This window comes from Glycine soja, chromosome 14 (assembly GCF_004193775.1).
Source record: "Glycine soja cultivar W05 chromosome 14, ASM419377v2, whole genome shotgun sequence".
Classification (NCBI taxonomy): domain Eukaryota; kingdom Viridiplantae; phylum Streptophyta; class Magnoliopsida; order Fabales; family Fabaceae; genus Glycine; species Glycine soja.
Genome location: NC_041015.1, coordinates 19,767,904 through 19,787,174, shown reverse-complemented (window position 1 = coordinate 19,787,174; position 19,271 = coordinate 19,767,904). Strand labels below are relative to the sequence as shown.

General features: G+C 39.0%; 1 non-coding gene across 1 annotated transcript; it reads left to right on the top strand.

Annotated features, from left to right (window-relative positions):
* The first annotated feature begins 9,837 nt into the window (after nucleotides 1-9,837).
* LOC114385535 lies at nucleotides 9,838-9,944 on the top strand. Its single transcript, XR_003660905.1, has one exon. It is a non-coding gene; the product is annotated as a small nucleolar RNA R71 (small nucleolar RNA).
* Nucleotides 9,945-19,271: the final 9,327 nt, after the last annotated feature.

Below are 19,271 nucleotides of genomic sequence, written 5' to 3'. Positions count from 1 at the left end.
TTGACTGTGGTTTCTATTGGCCCACCATTTTCAAGGATGCATGGAGAATTTGTAGTACTTGTGAGCCTTGTCAGAGAGCAGGTGGTTCACTTTCTTGGAAACAACAAATGCCTCAACAACCTATGTTGTTCTGTGAGGTATTTAATGTATGGGGTATAGATTTTGTGGGACCTTTCCCTGTCTCTTTTGGTTTTGTTTATATTCTCCTTGCTGTTGATTATGTTTCAAAATGGGTGGAATCCAAAGCCACCAGAACTAACGATGCTAAGGTTGTTGTGGATTTTGTTAGATCTAATATGTTTTGCAGGTTTGGAATCCCTAAAGCCATCGTTAGTGATCAAGGCACCCACTTTGGCAACAGATCAATGTATGCCTTGCTCAAAAAGTATGGGGTTGTTCATAGAATTTCCACACCTTACCACCCTCAAACCAATGGGCAGGCTGGGATTTCAAACCGGGAGATAAAAAGGATCTTGGAGAAGATAGTGCAGCCTAACAGAAAGGATTGGAGCACTAGGCTGGATATGCTCTTTCGGCGCATAGGACTGCCTACAAGGCACCCATAGGGATGTCCCCTTATCGGGTTGTCTTTGGCAAGGCATGTCGTCTTCCCGTAGAGATAGAGCACAAAGCCAATTGGGCTGTGAAGATATGCAACTTCTCTTTTGATCAGGCTGGAGAGGAAACAAAGTTGCAACTAAGTGAGCTAGATAAGATTGATCGAGGCCGTAAACGAATCAAATAGACATTAAAAATGCAGTATCTAGGAAGTGATCCTAGGTCGTTTCCCAACAAGCAATGGTCAACCAAACGTTCATAACAAATAGTAGGAAAATAGTAACGAATTGGGGGGGGGGGTGTTGTTTGCTTTTGTAAATTAAACAGTGAATAGATGTGAATTAGAAAATATCATAATTAAAACACGTTGCTTCCCCTTGATTCACAAGCAAGTCTCTTATCCTAGGTTACGAGAGTTTATCCTTTATCAGTTCAACCACTTAATCCAACCCTAAATTAAATTAGTAAGCGAAAATTAACATAAGGCATTCATTATGTGATTAAGCAACACATACACCAATTAATCATAAACGATCATTAAGCATGAACGTAAATTAAGCGCAGAGACAATTAATCAAGCACTAAGCATGCATGAATTAATAGCAACAAATACAGAGTAATTGGTGAAGAGGAAAAACTGATCAGAATTTAATAGTAATAATAGAACCTCAAAGAGAACTGTGCTTGATCCTCAAGAGAAAACAACGTTGGAGACTTAGCCTTCCATTAATCAATAGAGAATGAAATTATAAATTGAAGAACAAAATTTTATTGCTAAAACGAAAATTAACTAAAACGGAAAAGAGAGTAGCACTCTAAAACTAAAATGGAAAAGAGAGTAGCACTCTAAAACTAAAACGAAAAAGAGAGAGAGGAGAGGAGAGAGAGAAGAGCTAAACTAGAACCTTGGTGCTGTTATATAGTTTTTAGCCCCAAAGCTTACAAATCTGTTTTAAATCCAAGCCCATAAATAAAATAAAATCTAGATAAGATAAGACAAGATAAGATATAGATGAAATAATATCTAGATGAGATCAAATCTAAATAATATCTAGATAAGATAAAATATAGATAAGATAAAATTTGGTAGAATAAAATAGTCTGCTCTCTTCAAGTCCAAGCCCAATTTTGGATTCAAGCCCAATGCTTCATTAATTCCTGAAATTAGATTAAAAACATCAAATTTGCTGAATGAGCCCAAATAATAAAACTTCCTAATTAATTTGACAATTAAGACTAATCAGTAATTAAAATGGTGCAAAAAGGTTTAAGAAATAGGAGAAAATAATGGCACATCAAAATCCCCCATACTTAGCCTTTTGCACTCCTGGGCAAAATGAAACAAAGAACAAAATCCAAGGATATCAAAGAGAGACAAACAAAAACATTCACATATTTCTCAATGAACATCAAGGAATGAAAGGAATGGGTAACATCTAACATGAAGAGATCGAAAGAGTCAAGACATTCGTGAAAATCATCCAAGCAACCCAATCATGGCAAAATAGTTAATCAGCTCAAGAATGAAAAGTGATAAAGCCTCACAAGATATACACTCTATCTCTCAAGTGTCTAGGCTACTATTTACCCTCAAAGCACCCATGAAAACCAACACCACATAAACTTGGCAAGATTCTAAAATTGACAATCAACCAATAAACACAAGCACATGAGGATCAAAAGGTCTTTTAAGGTTGTAATGGGGCCAAGGACAAGGTAGGGAAAAATATGGAATAAGAAGCTAAATCCAAAAGGAATAGAGGAGCAATGGGGAGTAAGAGCATATTAAGAAAAAATAAGAAAACCAAAAGATAAAATTTAAACATAAAGAGTAGAACCAAGAGTCTCATCATTCATTTTTTTTTGTGCACAGTAGCATTTGAGAACTAGCATATCATTTAGCAGCATGTCCAACATTTAACCCATATACAATGTACATTAGTATGGCCCAAAAATACATCATGAAGCATAGCCAACAAAACATGTTATCCAACAAAACCCCCCCACACTTATTCACAAAACAATTCCAAAGCTCCAAAATTCCTTAAGGTTAAGGTGAGATCATGGTTTTTCACTTAAGGCTTGTAATGAGCTTCAAAACAAAGAAAGGGGAACATAGGCTCAAAGGGGATATCAAATGAATTAATTCAAGGTAAGTCCATTTGGCTAGAAGCTTATAAGAAAAAAATTGCCTCAATCATTTCCAAATATGCATGTGAATTAGGAAGCATCAACAAGAATCAAGCCAAGGCTATTGTGCAAGCAATCAATGGGGTAAAACATGTTGGATCGAGTGGCCTCAGAATAATTAAGAAGGTGGGGTTGAATTAATTATTCCTAAACCTTTACTAATTAAAAAATTACTCTTTTAAGGCTTTTACTAAATTTTTAAGAGAATGAGGAGTAGAAAAGAAACTTAATAGAAAGTAAAAGCGGAAATTAAATGCATAGTGGAAAGTAAAAGAGTAGGGAAGAAGGAAACAAACACACAAGATTTTTTATACTGGTTCGGCAACAACCCGTGCCTACCTCCAGTCCCCAAGCGACCTACGGTCCTTGAGATTTCTTTCAACCTTGTAAAAATCCTTTTACAAGCAAAGATCCACAAGGGATGTACCCTCCCTTGTTCTCTTTGAAACCCTAGTGGATGTACCCTCCACTAGAACTGATCCACAAGAGATGTACCCTCTCTTGTTCTCAGTCAAACCCAAGTAGATGTACCCTCTACTTGTACCACAAAGGATGTACCCTCCAATGTGTTAAGACAAAGATCTCAGGCTGTTAAACCTTTGATACTTTGTGAATGGGGATACAAAAGAATTTTCAGGCGGTTAAACCTTTGAACGCTTTTGTATTAGGGAATGGGAAGAATCAAAAGAATTCTCAGACTGTGTCGTGTTGAATTCTTTGACAAGGGAGAAGGGAGACACAAAAGAATTCAGGCGGTTAGTCCTTTTTTCTTTTGGAAAAGGGAGAAGAGAGACACAAAAATAATTCAGGCGGTTAGTCCTTGGCGAATTCTTTTTGGCAAAGGAAGAAGAGAATGAAAAGATGAATAGCACAAGTTTTCAAGGTTTAGAAAACCAGAAAACTTCAGAAAGCTTTTGGTACAAAGAAGAAGAAGAATTTCAAAGAGATTCAAGGCTTGTAAAGGATTGTATGAAATAAGTGTTCAAGATTGTTGTTAGAAAGATTGATTAAAAATGAAAAACAAAGCCTTGCTTTTATAGACTCTTCATGTCTGGTCAAGAAGGCCATTCAGAAGAGTTATAACTTTTAGAAAAACTTAAAATCCATTTGAAAAAGTCAAAACCTTTTTGAAGAGTTAGATCTTTAGATTTTTCAGAAACAAATACTGGTAATCGATTACCAAATAAGTGTAATCGATTACACAAAGCTTTTGAGTGAAACAATGTGAATCTTCACATTTAAATTTGAATTTCAACGTTCAAGGACACTGGTAATCGATTACCAAAACATTGTAATCGATTACAGCCTTTTGAAAATATTTGGAACATTGTAAATTCAGTTTGAAAACTTTTTCAAACTCATTTTGCTACTGGTAATCGATTACAACAATATGGTAATCGATTACCAGAGAGTAAAAACTCTTTGGTAAAGGTTTTGTCAAAAACTCATGTGCTATTCAAAGTTTTGAAAAAAAAAATTTAATACTTATCTTGATTGAGTCTTTTCTTCATTCTTAAATCTTGATCTTGATTCTTGAGATCTTGAATCTTGAATCTTGATTCTTGATTGTAGGCTTTCTTCTTGAGTCTTGAATTCTTCTTGATTCTTGAACTCTTGACTTGTTCTTGATTCACTTGAGATGTTCTTTGATCTTTTCAGCTTTTTGTTCATCACCTTTGTCATCATCTTTTGTTGTCATCATTGTTATCATCAAAACACCTTTGAATCATTTTTGATTCATCATGAAGCTTTACTTCCACAAAACACACCAAATGATTATGATGATGGATGGCTCAAATTCTCACAAAGGTAAACTTATCACTTCCAAATTGAGCTTTCAAAACTATCATGACATGTAGAGGAAAAACAAGGACTTCAAATCACAAAATGTCAAGAGACTTTTATTTTCAAAAAATTACCCATTTCTTGAACATATCCTATAATTCAAAGAAAAACATGCAAAGTTGTACATGCAAACAGAATTGACCTAAAATATTAAACTAGGAACCCAACAAAACTAACCAAATTAAAAAATTAACACAACTAACAAAATTAACAAAACCAACAAAACTAGCAAAACCAAAGAACACTCCCCCCATACTTAAACAACACATTGTCCTCAATGTAGCACAATTAAAAGATTAAAAGCAAGTAAACCATCAAATAGAATTGGACAAATGTAATAAAAGTAAAGAAGGAGATAGGAAAAGAAAAACTCCCTAAGTCATGGTGGAGGAAGAGTAGGGTGGAGTAAGGAAGTCTCTTCCACCACTACGTCCACTAAAGAAGGGTTTGTGAGGAATGGCTTAAGTCGGTGTCCATTAACCTTGAAGCTCTTGTTTGTGGAGTCGCTTTTGATCTCAACTGTACCATAAGGAAAAACATTAGTAACAACAAAAGGACCAATCCACTTAGACCTCAACTTACCACTCATGAGTCCAAGCCTAGAATTATACAATAACACTTTTTGCCCAACCATGAAGTCCTTCTTAATTATCATGCTATCATGGAACTTCTTGGTCTTTTCTTTGTAGAACTTGGCATTCTTATAGGCTTCTAGTCGAATCTCATCTAACTCACTCAGTTGCAACTTTCTTTCCTCACCAGCTTGATCCATAGAGAAGATGCAGGTCTTCACTGCCCAGTATGCTTTGTGCTCAATCTCCACTGGAAGATGACATGCCTTTCCAAAGACAACCCGATAAAGAGACACTCCTATGGGTGCTTTGTAGGCAGTCCGATGTGCCCAAAAAGCATCATCAAGCCTGGTGCTCCAATCTTTTCTGCTTGGCTACACAATCTTCTCTAAAATTCTCTTGATCTCCCTGTTATAAATTTCTGCCTGTCCATTGGTTTGGGGGTGGTATAGTGTGGATACCCTGTGTACAACCCCGTACTTTTTAAGCAAGGCATGCATTGATTTGTTGCAAAAATGGGTTCCTTGATCACTAAAGATTGCTTTAGGTACTCCAAACCTACAAAACAGATTAGATCTGACAAAATCTGCAACAACCATAGCATCATTAGTTCTAGTGGGCTTGGCTTCCACCCATTTTGAAACATAATCAACTGCAAGGAGAATGTAAACATAACCAAAAGAGACAAGAAAAGCATTTGTTGTCGCCATGTAAGTGCACTTCCTACTCTCTGACATTGCTCATAAGTGCTACAAGTCTTCCATGCATCTTTAAAGATGGTGGGCCAATAAAAGCCATAGTCAAGCACTTTGCGAGCTGTCTTTTGAACACCCAGGTGACCTCCCGGTGCGGAAGAATGACAAAACTGCAAGACTGAGTTAGTCTCATGATCTGGAATGCATCGTCAAATGACCTGATCATTGCATAATTTCCACAAGTAGGGGTCATCCCAAATAAAATGCTTAGCATCACTTTTAATCTTATCTTTTTGAGCCTTAGATGCTAAGGGAGGAAAAACAGAAGCAACTAAATAATTGACAATGTTAGCAAACCAGGGAGTAGAAAGAGAATCAGAAATACTATACAATATATGTAAATGATCATCCAGGAAATCATCCTGAATGGGTGAGTCCTCATCAGACACATGTTAGATCCGACTCAAATGATTAGCAACTAAATTTTGTGCTCTGCTCCTATCACGAATCTCCAAGTCAAACTCTTGGAGCCAGAGCATCCATCGGATCAACCTAGGCTTTGAATCAGCCTTCTTTAAACAGTACTTTAAAGCTGCATGGTCAGTATAAACAATAATGCGAGTACCAAGCAAATAAGAACGAAATTTTTCAAGAGCAAAAACTATGGCTAGTAGCTCTTTCTCAGAAGTAGTATAATTTGCTTGGGCAGCATCTAAAGTTCTAGAAGCAAAATATATCACCCTAAGTAATTTTTCAATTTTCTGAGCAAGGACAACCCCCAATGCATAATTTGATGAATCACACATAAGCTCAAAATGGGCTGTCTAGTCGGGTGCCTGGATGATGGGGGTGGTAGTCAGTGCTCTTTTGAGGCAATCAAAAGCCTCTTTGCATTTATCATTAAAGTCAAACTCCACCTCCTTTTGCAACAAGTTGGATAGTGGAAGGGCTACCTTGCTAAAATCTCTTATAAAGCGCCTGTAGAATCCTGTATGATCAAGAAAAGATCGCACCTCTCGCACGCAAGAGGGGTAAGGTAATTGTGAAATAACAGAAATTTTTGCAAGATATACTTCAATGCCCTTATTGGAAATAATGTGACCTAAAACTATACCTTGTTCAACCATAAAATGACATTTATCAAAATTTAGAACAAGGTTAGTGTCAATGCATCTATTCAAAACCTTTTCCAGACTATCCAAACAAATATCAAAAGAGGATCCATATACAATGAAATCATCCATAAACACCTCTATGAAATATTCTAAAAAATCACTGAAAATACTAATCATGCACCGTTAGAAGGTACTAAGGGCATTGCACAGGCTGAAAGGCATCCTCCTATAGGAAAAAGTGCCGAAGGGGCAGGTGAATGTGGTATTTTCCTTATCCTCATGAGCAATAGTGATTTGCATATAACCAGAAAAACCATCAAGGAAATAGTAGTGAGATTTACCTGCCAGGCGTTCTAGTTGGTAACCTGGTTCAGCCTCCTATAGTCGATGCAGACTCTCCAACTGTTCTGCACCCGAGTAGGAATCAACTCCTCCTTCTAATTTTTTATCACGGTTAGGCTGGTTTTCTTCGGGACTACTTGAACAGGACTCACCCATTGGCTGTCAGAGATAGGATAAATGATTCCAGCTTGTAGAAGCTTGGTTACCTCCTTCTTCACTACATCAAGAATCACCGGGTTGAGTCTTCTTTGTGGCTGTCTTACTAGTTTAGCCCTATCCTCTAAATTTATCCGATGCATACATGTGGATGGGCTAATACCAGGAATGTCCGCTAGGGTCCAACCTATAGTCTTCTTATGCTTCTTGAGAACTGCTAACAACTTCTCCTCTTGGTCATTAGCAAGGGAGGCAGATATAATTACTGGAAAACTTTTGCTATCATCCAAGTAAGCATATTTTAAATTTGATGGTAGAGGCTTCAATTCTAGTGTTGCCGGCTGGATAGTGGTAGAAAAAAGATGGTTTCTCAACCTGTACCTCATAAAGAAAGTCAGAGGTATGTGTACTTCCTGAAACATGGTTAGTTCTATTTGACTCTATAAAATCAATTGCAAGAGGTAAAACATCACCAGACATGTAATCAATATCAAATTCAGATTCACTCTCAGCATCAAATTCAGTCATATGATTAAGTACAAATTCAGATTCAATGCATGAAGAGTGACAAACATGCAGATTAGAATGAAGATCAATCATGTATTCATCAACAATATGGTCAATTATTTCAGCGCAAAATACAAAAAGATCCTCATATGGGTGTTTCATAGCATCAAGAATATTAAAATGAACAGTTATATCACCAAACTCCATAGATAGTGTGCCTGCATATACATCTATCTTAGTTCTAACAGTTTTCATAAAAGGTCTGCCTAGAATGATGGGAACTGATCTTTTAGAAAATCCCTCCTCCATATTCAAAATATAAAAATCATCAGGGAAAATCAGTTCACCAACTCTAACTAAGACATCCTCTATGAAACCAGCTGGATAGGCAACACTTCTATTAGCTAAATGAATTACCACATTAGTTGACTGCAAGGGACCAAGAGATAGAGAATTAAAAATAGACAGAGGCATAACACTAACAGAATCTCCTAAATCTAGCATGGCATTGTCAAACTTACTGTTCCCTATAATACAAGGTATGCTGAATGTACCTGAATCTTTACATTTTTCAGGGATTTGGGGAACAGATTTACCAATCAATGCGGAGACATTTCTGCCCATTCTAATTCTTTCACTTCCTTTAAGCTTCCGCTTATTAGTGCACAACTCCTTCAAGAAATTAGCATATTTTGGAATTTGCTTTATTGCATCTAGCAGAGGTATGTTTACCTCTACTTTTCTAAATTTTTCCAATATCTCCTTCTCTGCCTCTTTCATTTTTTTGTTGGAAATTTCTCTTGGAGGGAATGGAAGAGGGATATGCTGCTTCTGTAAATCAGAATTACCAGTGGAAGATTCTCCTGCATAGAAATTTTTAGGTAACTTAGTCTTTAAATTTTTGTTATCATCTTTTTCTGGAGTAGAGTGAAGTTGGGCAGGTTCATTTGCGGATGAGGAAGATGTTGTTGGTTGAGGTCCTTGACACTGCTTTCCCGACCACAATGCAATGGCACTCACATTTTTGGGATCTGGACAGATTGAGAAGGTAATCTATCAAAATTCTGGGACTGTGTAGCCAATTGTCCCATCTGATTAGTTAAGCTCTGAATGGAGGCTTTGGTCTCTTGTTGAAACTGTATGTTTTGCATAGTCATTTGCCTCACAAGTTCTTCAAGGGAAGGTTGTGGAGGAGCCTCAACTGTTTGTTGTTTATGGGGCTGTTGTTGTTGTTATTGTTGGATTGGTGGAGGAACGTAGGGTCTGCTTGGGCCAGCAATATTCTGAAAATAAGGATGTTATTGTTGTTGCTACTGCTGTGAAGGATTTGACCATCTAAGGTTGGGATGATTCCTCCACCCGGGATTGTACCTGTTGCTGGAGAGGCCATAATTGTTCTGTTGTGGCTGATTCTGCTGCTGAGGTTAAGGAGGTCTATTATAGATGTTTGCAGCATAAGCTTCAAGTTGTTCAATTGCTTTAGATTGTTGCACATAAGGGCAAAGGTCTGTGTGGTGGTCGGCAGAGGAGCATAAACCACAGAGTCTGGCGATAGGTGCAAATTTTTTATTCATGGCCAGTTGGGTTACCAGGTTAACCAAGGCATCTAGTTTACCTTCAAGCTTCTTAGTCTCAGCTGATGAAGATGAATTCGTGGCTACTTCATGCACTCCTCTAATGACAATAGCATCATTTCTGGCACTAAATTGCTGGGAGTTTGAAGCCATCTTCTCAATTAAATTTCTGGCTTCAGCAGGGGTCATGTCTCCAAGGGCTCCACCACTGGCAGCATCTATCATGCTTCTCTCCATGTTACTGAATCTTTCATAAAAATATTGGAGAAGAAGCTGCTCAGAAATCTGGTGGTGAGGGCAACTGGCACATAGCTTTTTAAATCTCTCCCAGTATTCATATAGGCTATCTCCCCTGAGTTGTCTAATGCCTGAAATATCATTTCTGATGGTCGTGGTCCTGGAAGCAGGGAAAATTGTTTCTAAGAATACTCTCTTGAGGTCATCCCAGCTCGTGATGGACCTTGGAGCAAGGTAATACAACCAATCTTTTGCCACTCCCTCCAAAGAATAAGGAAAGGCCTTTAGAAAGATGTGATATTCTTGGACATCTGGAGGTTTCATGGTGGAGCAGACAATATGGAATTCTTTCAGATGTTTATGAGGGTTTTCACCTACAAGACCATGAAACTTGGGCAACAAGTGTATCAGTCCAGTTTTAAGAACATATGGGACATCCTCATCAGGGTATTGAATGCACAAGCTTTCATAAGTGAAATCAAGTGCAACCATTTCCCTTAGAGTCCTCTCACGGGGTGGAGGTTGTGCCATGTTCTCAGAATGTTCAAAACTATAATGCTCAGAATCAAGATGTTCAAAATTACCAACCACAAAATGCTCAGACTCACAAATAACAGAATGCTCAGGATATTCAAAAGGTACAAAATGATGCCTAACTAATCTATGAAATGTCCTATCTATCTTAGGATCAAAGGGTTGTAAGTCAGATGGATTGCCTGTAGTCATACACTACATTCAGCATGCACAACTAGTTGCCTTCTTATGCAAGTAACAGTGTAGGTTTGAACTACAACTACCCTCAAATGATATCCAAATGACTTGAAATTTTCTGGGCAACACCCTAAAATCATGAAAAGATGGCACAAAGATTTTCAGTCAAAAATTCCAAGTCTAACTATGGAAACTACCTAAGGAAAGTTTAGAAAAATAAAACAATAAAACTTGCAAATAAAAAAAACTAGTAAACAGGCGATTTTGGCTAGCTAGAGACCTCAGCCGGCCTTCGGCGGGCTGCCACGGTATGGGAAATTTTTTTCTACCCCAAATACATATATAATAAATTTGCACTACTACTCTGTTTTCCAGATCAGCAAAAGTGGTCACTAAATCCGTCACAAAGCACTATTCACAGCAAAACACAAAAACTGAAACAGGGGAAGCGCTGAACAAAAAAACTAAAACAAAACACCACACTAAACAAAATAACAAGACACTAAACAACACTAATGCAACACTAACACAACACACGAAAGCATCAAACAACTAAACATAAAACACGAATCACTAGCTATTATAAACATAAAAGCATCAAACAGTTGGCGACTCCACTGGGGACTATTTTTGTGAGTTAGGCCTATTTTAGGAAAGTGTGGAATTATGAAACTTTGTGTGTGCGCTTTTTCTTGAACTGTGTAAAATAATAAATGTTGTCTTTTCCACATTTTTACACCGCATTCTAAGCACCCACAGGTTTGAGTAAAAAAGGGGCCTATACCCGGGTTCATGGAAATCTAAGGAGTGGAGGTGAATCTATGGTCATGCTAGGTCTCCGACTTGCTTGATAATAGTGAAACCTCGTCTAGAGCTTTCACTCTTTATAATGTGTTGTCGCTGGTATTCCATACCGCCGCAATATTATTATCTTGAGTGATGATACCTCTAGAAAACTGCCATGTGAGATATGGATCGTTGGATGTAGTTATTAGAGACCCCTAGATATTATCCTATAGGTCCCCAAATAGGGGCACGGAGCAAACACGCTGCGTTCCATTTTAAACACTGCCATGCATGTAGTCCTAAATGTCATGTACGCCTTTGCTTGTAATTATTTGTGGATATTGTCGTACTATGTGCATCCCCGTGTTATGCTTTTTCACGTCTACATCATGTCGTTACGCACGCGCTGTATGTTGGTCTCATCTTTTGTCATGGGAAGCCGGAAGATCCATATCACCTTCTTAAACTGCACACATGGGGCACTGCACCCCTTAATGCGCAAGTAAGAAGAGATAATTTTCAGGGCCCTCGTGTCCGTAAATGCATTCATATCATGCATCGCATAAGCATCTCTTCATGGTATCATAATGAACGTATCGTTCCTACATTTGTCCGTTATCATATTCCAGCATCATATTTTGCATCATCATGCATATGCGTTCAACATACTTTTTTTCTACAAACTACGCACCTTTTGTTTTCATGTTTGCACATGCATGATCCTTGCATTTTCCTCTGCAAAATAAAAGAAAGGAAGCATAAAAATTCATGATGCATTCTTAGTTGCATGTGTGAGGTACCATGAGCCAACCATGTTGGGATCATAAACCCATTTCTAAATATATATATATATATATATATATATATATATATATATATATATATATATATATATATATATATATATATATATGTATATATAAAAAAATAACAAAAAAACAAAATGATTGAACATGGTACCTAATGCATGGTTAATTAAGAAAAGATGTTTCTTCAGGCATCTCAATTTCATAATTACATTTTCCATGCATAGCATGTGTATTCCCGAGTCTTTCATCTCTATGAAATGTTGTCGAAGTATTGGTGATCAAATTGTCATTCTTTGGATTATGGGGTTGAACCAAGCTCATGCTTTTACGAAAAGGTTCATCAAGTCAAGTTGAAGCATGAAAGTAACCATCTTGCAAAAATTAGGATCGAGTTACATCGCTGCTTCATCTATTGCCAAACACATTTAGGACTATTGATGTCCTTGTTACTTCCAGTTTCACCTTGACAAATATGTCATGGACCATGTTAAAAATCTAAATTGATTCAACCCCATGTCCTGTGGAAAAATTTGTAATACTTCAACTGTGCATCATTCGCATACATCCATGCTTTTCATTGGTTGTATTGTTCATTGCATTCTTTCCTTGAGAAAAAAAAAAGAGAACTTAATCATTGTTATAAAAAAGAAAAGAACATGTTTTATGGCGCCCTTACCAAACCTGTGATAGAGCTAGAGTAATGGGTGAAGTAGAGGAGGTGCAAGAGCAGATGGAAGCCATGATGAGCATGAAGAAGATAATGAAGCCAATGCGGTTGTAGTTGCCGCTACCAACGTTGTTGCTAAGGTGAACGCGACATCCCCATCCAGCATCAACCAAATGAATCATCCAACCTCAGATATGGTAGGCAAAGATTTGGGAATTACGGGCGGCCCCCAAGATGGTCAAATTGAAAACGAGCACACCTTCCCGCCATATGGCTTGCCTCTCAACTATACGCCACCCAATGTGGCGTACACTCCCAATGAGAATGTCAATAACTCCACTCCTATACTCATTGAGAGCCAACAACCCCAAACTGATCATGCACATGTCTCTTAAACCGTGGGGGAGACACATGAAATTCCTCACCACAATCTAGCCGACTTCGAGCCTTGCCTCGGATATGCCACTGAAGGGCAAGCAGTTGGTGATATACCCCTGCAAAACACTTGGGAGGGCCCTCAGTATCACCCACAACCACACCCCCTCACATTCCACAGCGATTGAAAACCCTCATGCTATGGCGGAAATGGGAAAGTTGGATCATCTAGAGGAAAGGCTCAGGGCCATTGAAGGAGGTAAAGATTATGCCTTTGCTAACCTAGAAGGGTTATTCCTAGTACCCAATATCATCACCCCTCCCAAGTTCAAGGTGCTGGACTTTGACAAGTACAAGGGGACTACTTGCCCCAAGAACCATCCAAAGATGTATTGTCGGAAGATGGGGGCATACAAAAAAGATGAAGAACTGTTGATACATTTCTTCCAAGAAAGTCTTACGGGGGTAGTTGCTACCTGGTACACTAACTTGGAACCTTCCCGAGTCCATTCTTGGAAGGACCTAATGGTTGCCTTCGTTAGGTAGTATCAGTATAATTCTAATATGGCTCTGGATAGGATGCAACTACAAAACATGTGCAAAAAGGGGCATGAATCTTTCAAAGAATACACCCAAAGGTGGAGGGATTTGGTAGCCCAAGTGGCACCCCCAATGATGGAGAGGGAGATGATAATCGTCATGGTAGACACATTACCAGTATTCTACTATGAAAATGGTGGGTTACACACCTTCAAGCTTTGCGGATATGGTCTTCACAGACGAAAGGCTCAAAGTGGGTCTAAAAAAAGGCAAATCTGATCATCATGCTTTGATAAGTGCAAAAAACTGGGGCAAATGAAGAGGGTGAGAATGAGGGAGAAACCCATGCTGTGACTGCCATTCCTATACAGCCAAGTTTCCCACCAACCCAACAATGTCATTACTCAGCCAATAACAAACCTTCTCCTTACCCACCACCCAGTTACCCACAAAGGCCATCCCTAAATCAACCACAAAACCTGTCTACCGCACTTCCAATGACGAACACCACCTTTAGCACAAACCCAAACACCAACCAAGAAATGAATTTTGCAGTGAAAAAGCCTGTAGAATTCACCCCGATTCCGGTGTCCTATGCTGACTTGCTCCCATATCTACTTAATAGTTCAATGGTAGCCATAACCCTTACTAGGTTTCCTCAACCTCCATCTTTCCGAGGATACGACTTGAACGCAACATGTGCATATCATGGGGAGCCCTAGGGCATTCCATTGAGCACTATATGACCCTGAAGCATGAGATGCAAAGTCTAATTGATGCGGGCTGGCTGAAATTTAAGGAGAATCACTTGTTGAATCCTAACACTGACAAGGGACACCACACATGGGGCAATTTTGAAAGCTGTTGTTAGATATCTCTAATGACTCATCAGGATCTACAAGTTTATGCCATTATTGTAAACCATAGTTACAATGCTAAATAAAATGGATAAATCTGACATCTTTGTCCCTCATCCTCTCATAATTACATCTATGCTTCCACTGGAATGTGGGTGCAAGCCATTGGTTTGCTTGCTCGAGCGACATGCGCTCCTGAGTGCTGACTTCCAAGACCGTTCAATCAGAAATTACTCGTCTTGCACGTTGGTGGGGATGCCGTAAAACAACGAGTAAAGTTCAAAACAAATAAGTTTCAAAATAAAATAAAAGTTCAAAAAGAAAAGAAAAAAAAGCATTTGATTGACTGTGTTTTCAAGACGTTTATGTGACCTCATTTTATCATTCCGGAAAGTTTGTCTTTTTAGAGAGAAGAGAGTTATCAATAATAGGATGTTGGACAAATGGCCTTAGTTATCTTAAGAATGGGGGGTTGAATTAAGATACAAAGACTATTCCCCAATTAAACTTTCACTCTCTCTTTTTGCATTAACAATGCACCCTTAACATGAATTACTCAAAAGACAATTCAAAATAAACTTCGTTAAAGCAAAAGATAAATAGCAATAAATAAAAGATGTTTAAGGGAAGAGAGGAATGCAAACTTGATTTATACTGGTTCGGCCACTTCCCGTGCCTACGTCCAGTCCTCAAGCAACCCACTTGAGATTTTCCACTCTCTTTGTAAATCTCAATTTGAAATGATTTAGATAGAATTCTTTGGCCAAACCTTTTTCTTTTTCAATTTGGAAACTTCTTCCTAAGATTCTAGAGATCAACTTGATCATATATCTTGATTTTCTTGGATTCTTGGATTCTTGTCTTGAATAAAACTTAGAAGCACTTGATCCTTTGGCATCATCAAAACATCTTGCTTCTACATAGGAGTCATTTGACTTAATCCATCAACTGAAAAAAAATCCTTCAACTATTTCTCGTCCTTGGAAAATTCTTTTTGCAAGAATCAACTGCTTCTTTCATTCTTCCTCACTACGAGGTTGTGAAAACAAGACAACGATTGGTACCTCAAAGCCTTACACTGGGGCAATGAGGGGCACCGTGCATGAACCTCAAGCGAACCTAGGGGCAGATTAGAAGTTCTCACCAAATAGGTTCTCTGCTACAAGGTCATGACGAAAGACAACGATTGGTACCTCAAAGCCCTACACTGGGGCAATAAGGGGCATCGTGCATGAGCCTCAAGCGAACCTAGGGGCAGATCAAAAGTTCTCACCTGTCGATGTTTTTAAACAAAAAAAAGGGGGGGGGGGACAAACCCTGGCATTTCAATGGATTGATTAAACATCAAAAAGCTCCATTGTCATCACTCCAAAATGGTCAAGTGACTAAATCAAACAGAACATACACTCTGAGGGAGTTCCCTGAGAGATTTGCAAAAGATAGGATAAGGTTGCATGAATTATCACCTCTTTCAAAAGGACAGTCAATCTGTGTTTTCCAAAAAATTTAAATCAAAATCAAAATCACAAAATAGGGAAAGAATGTCATGAACATTGTACAACTTTCCGTTGCATTGCATTGTTTCATATGAAGTCCACATTTACCAAATTTCAAAGGTTGCATACATCTGCATCCCTAAAAATCATGTTAACTGCATAGATTTCCTACATCTAATGTCCAATCTTTTGAATTTGGGATGATCGACCCTCTCGATGAGTCAATCTCTTGCATTCTCATAAGGGTGGACCCTTGGGTACACGCCCTCACCTTCAGAGGACTACACGTCCTCACCTTCAGAGGACTGCACACCCTCGCCTTTAGAGGGCTACACGCCCTCGCCTTCAGAGGACTACACGTCCTTGCCATCAAAGGGTTACACGCCCTCGTCTTCAGAGGACTACACGTCCTCACCTTCAGAGGACTACACATCCTCACCTTCAGAGGGCTGCACGCCCTCGCCTTCAGAGGGCTACACGCCCTCGCCTTCAGAGGAGTACATGTCCTCGCCTTCAGAGAGCTGCATGCCCTCACCTTCAGAGTGTTGCACGTCCTCACCTTTAGAGGGCTACGCATCCTCACTTTCAAAGGGCTCCTCATCTGTGCCTTAAGAGAATTTAAGGTCCTCTGCCCTTAAATGCTTAATCGAGACTTGCACTCCCGGTTATGGGGCCAGTAGTTTCCTTTTATCAGTTCCTAGGCCACCTCCTGATATTGAAGGGCAACCAACTGTGCGAGCACAACCAGAGAGGGAGGCTATCATGCAGCTACTATGCATACCGGGGCAAGATTTCACCCATGTCGCTGCAAAGAGACGAGTGTGGGTCATGCGCACCAACATGACCACTCTTGCACATATATGGATGATGTTGCTGCTTAGAAACATTCCACCCGGCGACCGCAATGCCGATCTCCCCTTGTGGAAATATCAGTTGGTCTGTGTCGTTTCGACATAGGTAAGTATGCACTTCTCTCAACTGGTTTCTGATGTCATCTATTATTTGTAGGGATCGCGCCCACAAGACACCCAGTTGACCCGGAGGAGCCCAATAGGGCCCTGGGATTTCCAGCTCTGGTTACTAGCCTCTGTCAGTCCTACAAGGTGCCCGTCCCCCCCCAGCATGGTCATGCCATCATGACATAGGTAAGTATGCACTTCTCTCAACTGATTTCTGATGTCATCTATTGTTTGCAGGGATCGCGCCCGCAAGACACCCAGTGGACCCAAAGAAGTCGAACAGGGTCCTAGGGTTTCCAGCTCTAATTACGGGCCTCTGTCAGTTCTACGGAGTGCCCGTCGCCCCCAGCAAGTTCATAAGGCTCCCTATTAACCGGGCTTTCATCAAGAAGTACTGCGCCCCCAGGCAAGCGCAGGGCGAGACACCACAGCAACCTAGGGATGGCCGGCAGCGGGCAACAAACGCACTGCCACCACCTCTAGAGTTCACCTCAGCTCATCCACAAAAGGTTAGAGTGTTGCCTACGACACATGGCCGACCAATAGGCGACCAAGTCCAAAGCCAAAGGTAAGCAAAGTACTAGGTCTGTGACCGACAAGTCATAAGGCGTCCAACTCAAGACGTTAAAGAAGCGCTACTAGGAGGCAACCTAGTACCTTTTAAATCTCTGCTTGTTATTTGATCACCTTTGTTTCTCCAGTCATAGTAGGACACACCTAGTTGTTCATGATCCTAGGAATTTAAATAAAACAAGCACAAGCTCGGAAGGTAGTCATACCTCATAAAATATATATATATATGTATGTTTAGGTAGCAAGATACCTTAGATATGCATGTATATAGCAAAAATACCTCACAAAATATATATGTATGTTTAGGTAGCAAGATACCTTAGATATGCATGTATATAGCAAAAATACTTCACAAAATATATATATGTATGTTTAGGTAGCAAGATACCTGGGATATGCATCTATATAGCAAAAATACCACACAAAAATATACATATGTTTAGGTAGCAAAATACCTCATGAAAAAAAAAACAGAAAAATAAGTTGTCTAGCTGAAAAAAAACCAACATGCTTTTGAAAAGAGATAACTTCCAGCTTTTCTTTGAAAAATTCACTGATCATAACCAATTTTTGAAAGAAAATGTGTGTGATACATCTGAAGAGTGAATGCTGTGAAAATTTTCCCGAACGCCCAAAATGGACTCGGATGAATGCATAAATTGATAAATGAGCATATTTTGGAGACACTGGGTTGACTTAAATAGGGAAAATGAATCTTGAGCCCTAGTGTCACATGACCATAAAAAAACATGATGCTTGAGTGTCCACATGGGTGCATGCATGACCAGTTTTGGATAAAATTTCCTAATCATCATTGTTGCATGTGTATAATGGAAATAATGTGGGACATCCCTTTTATCCCCGAACCGCTGGCCAAACCCTGACATATATCATGTCCAGCCGTCCTACAAGCCTTGACCCAAAGGCCCAACTCACCATAATCTTTGCCCTCGGAAGAAAAAAAAAGAAAAGAAAATTCCCAATCAAAGAATAGGAGAAAGCAAAAAAGAAAGAAAATTCCCAATCAAAAGAGGGAGAGAAAGCAAAAAAGAAAGAAAATTCCTGATCAAGGATCGGAAGAAAATAGAAGAAATATGCAGAAAGGTCTTTGGACCAGACAACATCTGAACAATACAGAATTGTCACCAAGTAAACGAGAAAAGAAAGGAAACCACGACCTAAAGTGGTCCTCTCCCTTTGATTGCCAACCAAAATCCTGTGCGTCGGTGACTTGTTCGCCTCACACTAAACAAAAACAGAAAAGGAAAAGGCCAAAAACACTCAAAGCCAAATTTCCCACCAAGAAAACAAACCATTCCCAAGAAAAAAGTCCCATTGATCCATGATCACGCATGTAATCTTTGATTTGATGGGAAATAATTTGCAAAATAAAGTCATGACATATCTATGGTTCGAAATTAGGATAAAAAACTTATTTGTGTGAGGTTGATACCCTTTGAGTGATTTTCTTCTATTTTTTGGACCTAGTATTTCCTCTAAATGGTCATTTAGAAATGAAATGCTAAATCTCATTCATGGTTATGAGAAAATTTCATCAACATACTCTCCTTCCCCGATAGACACGTTGTTTTTCATCCAAAAAAGCATATGTTGCTCCGATCAGTTGGAAGTTTTGTTTCTTTACTAATGCATGTTCGCATTTTAGTGAAGAAAACATCGAGACTATTTTAGTCTCACAGTTATCAA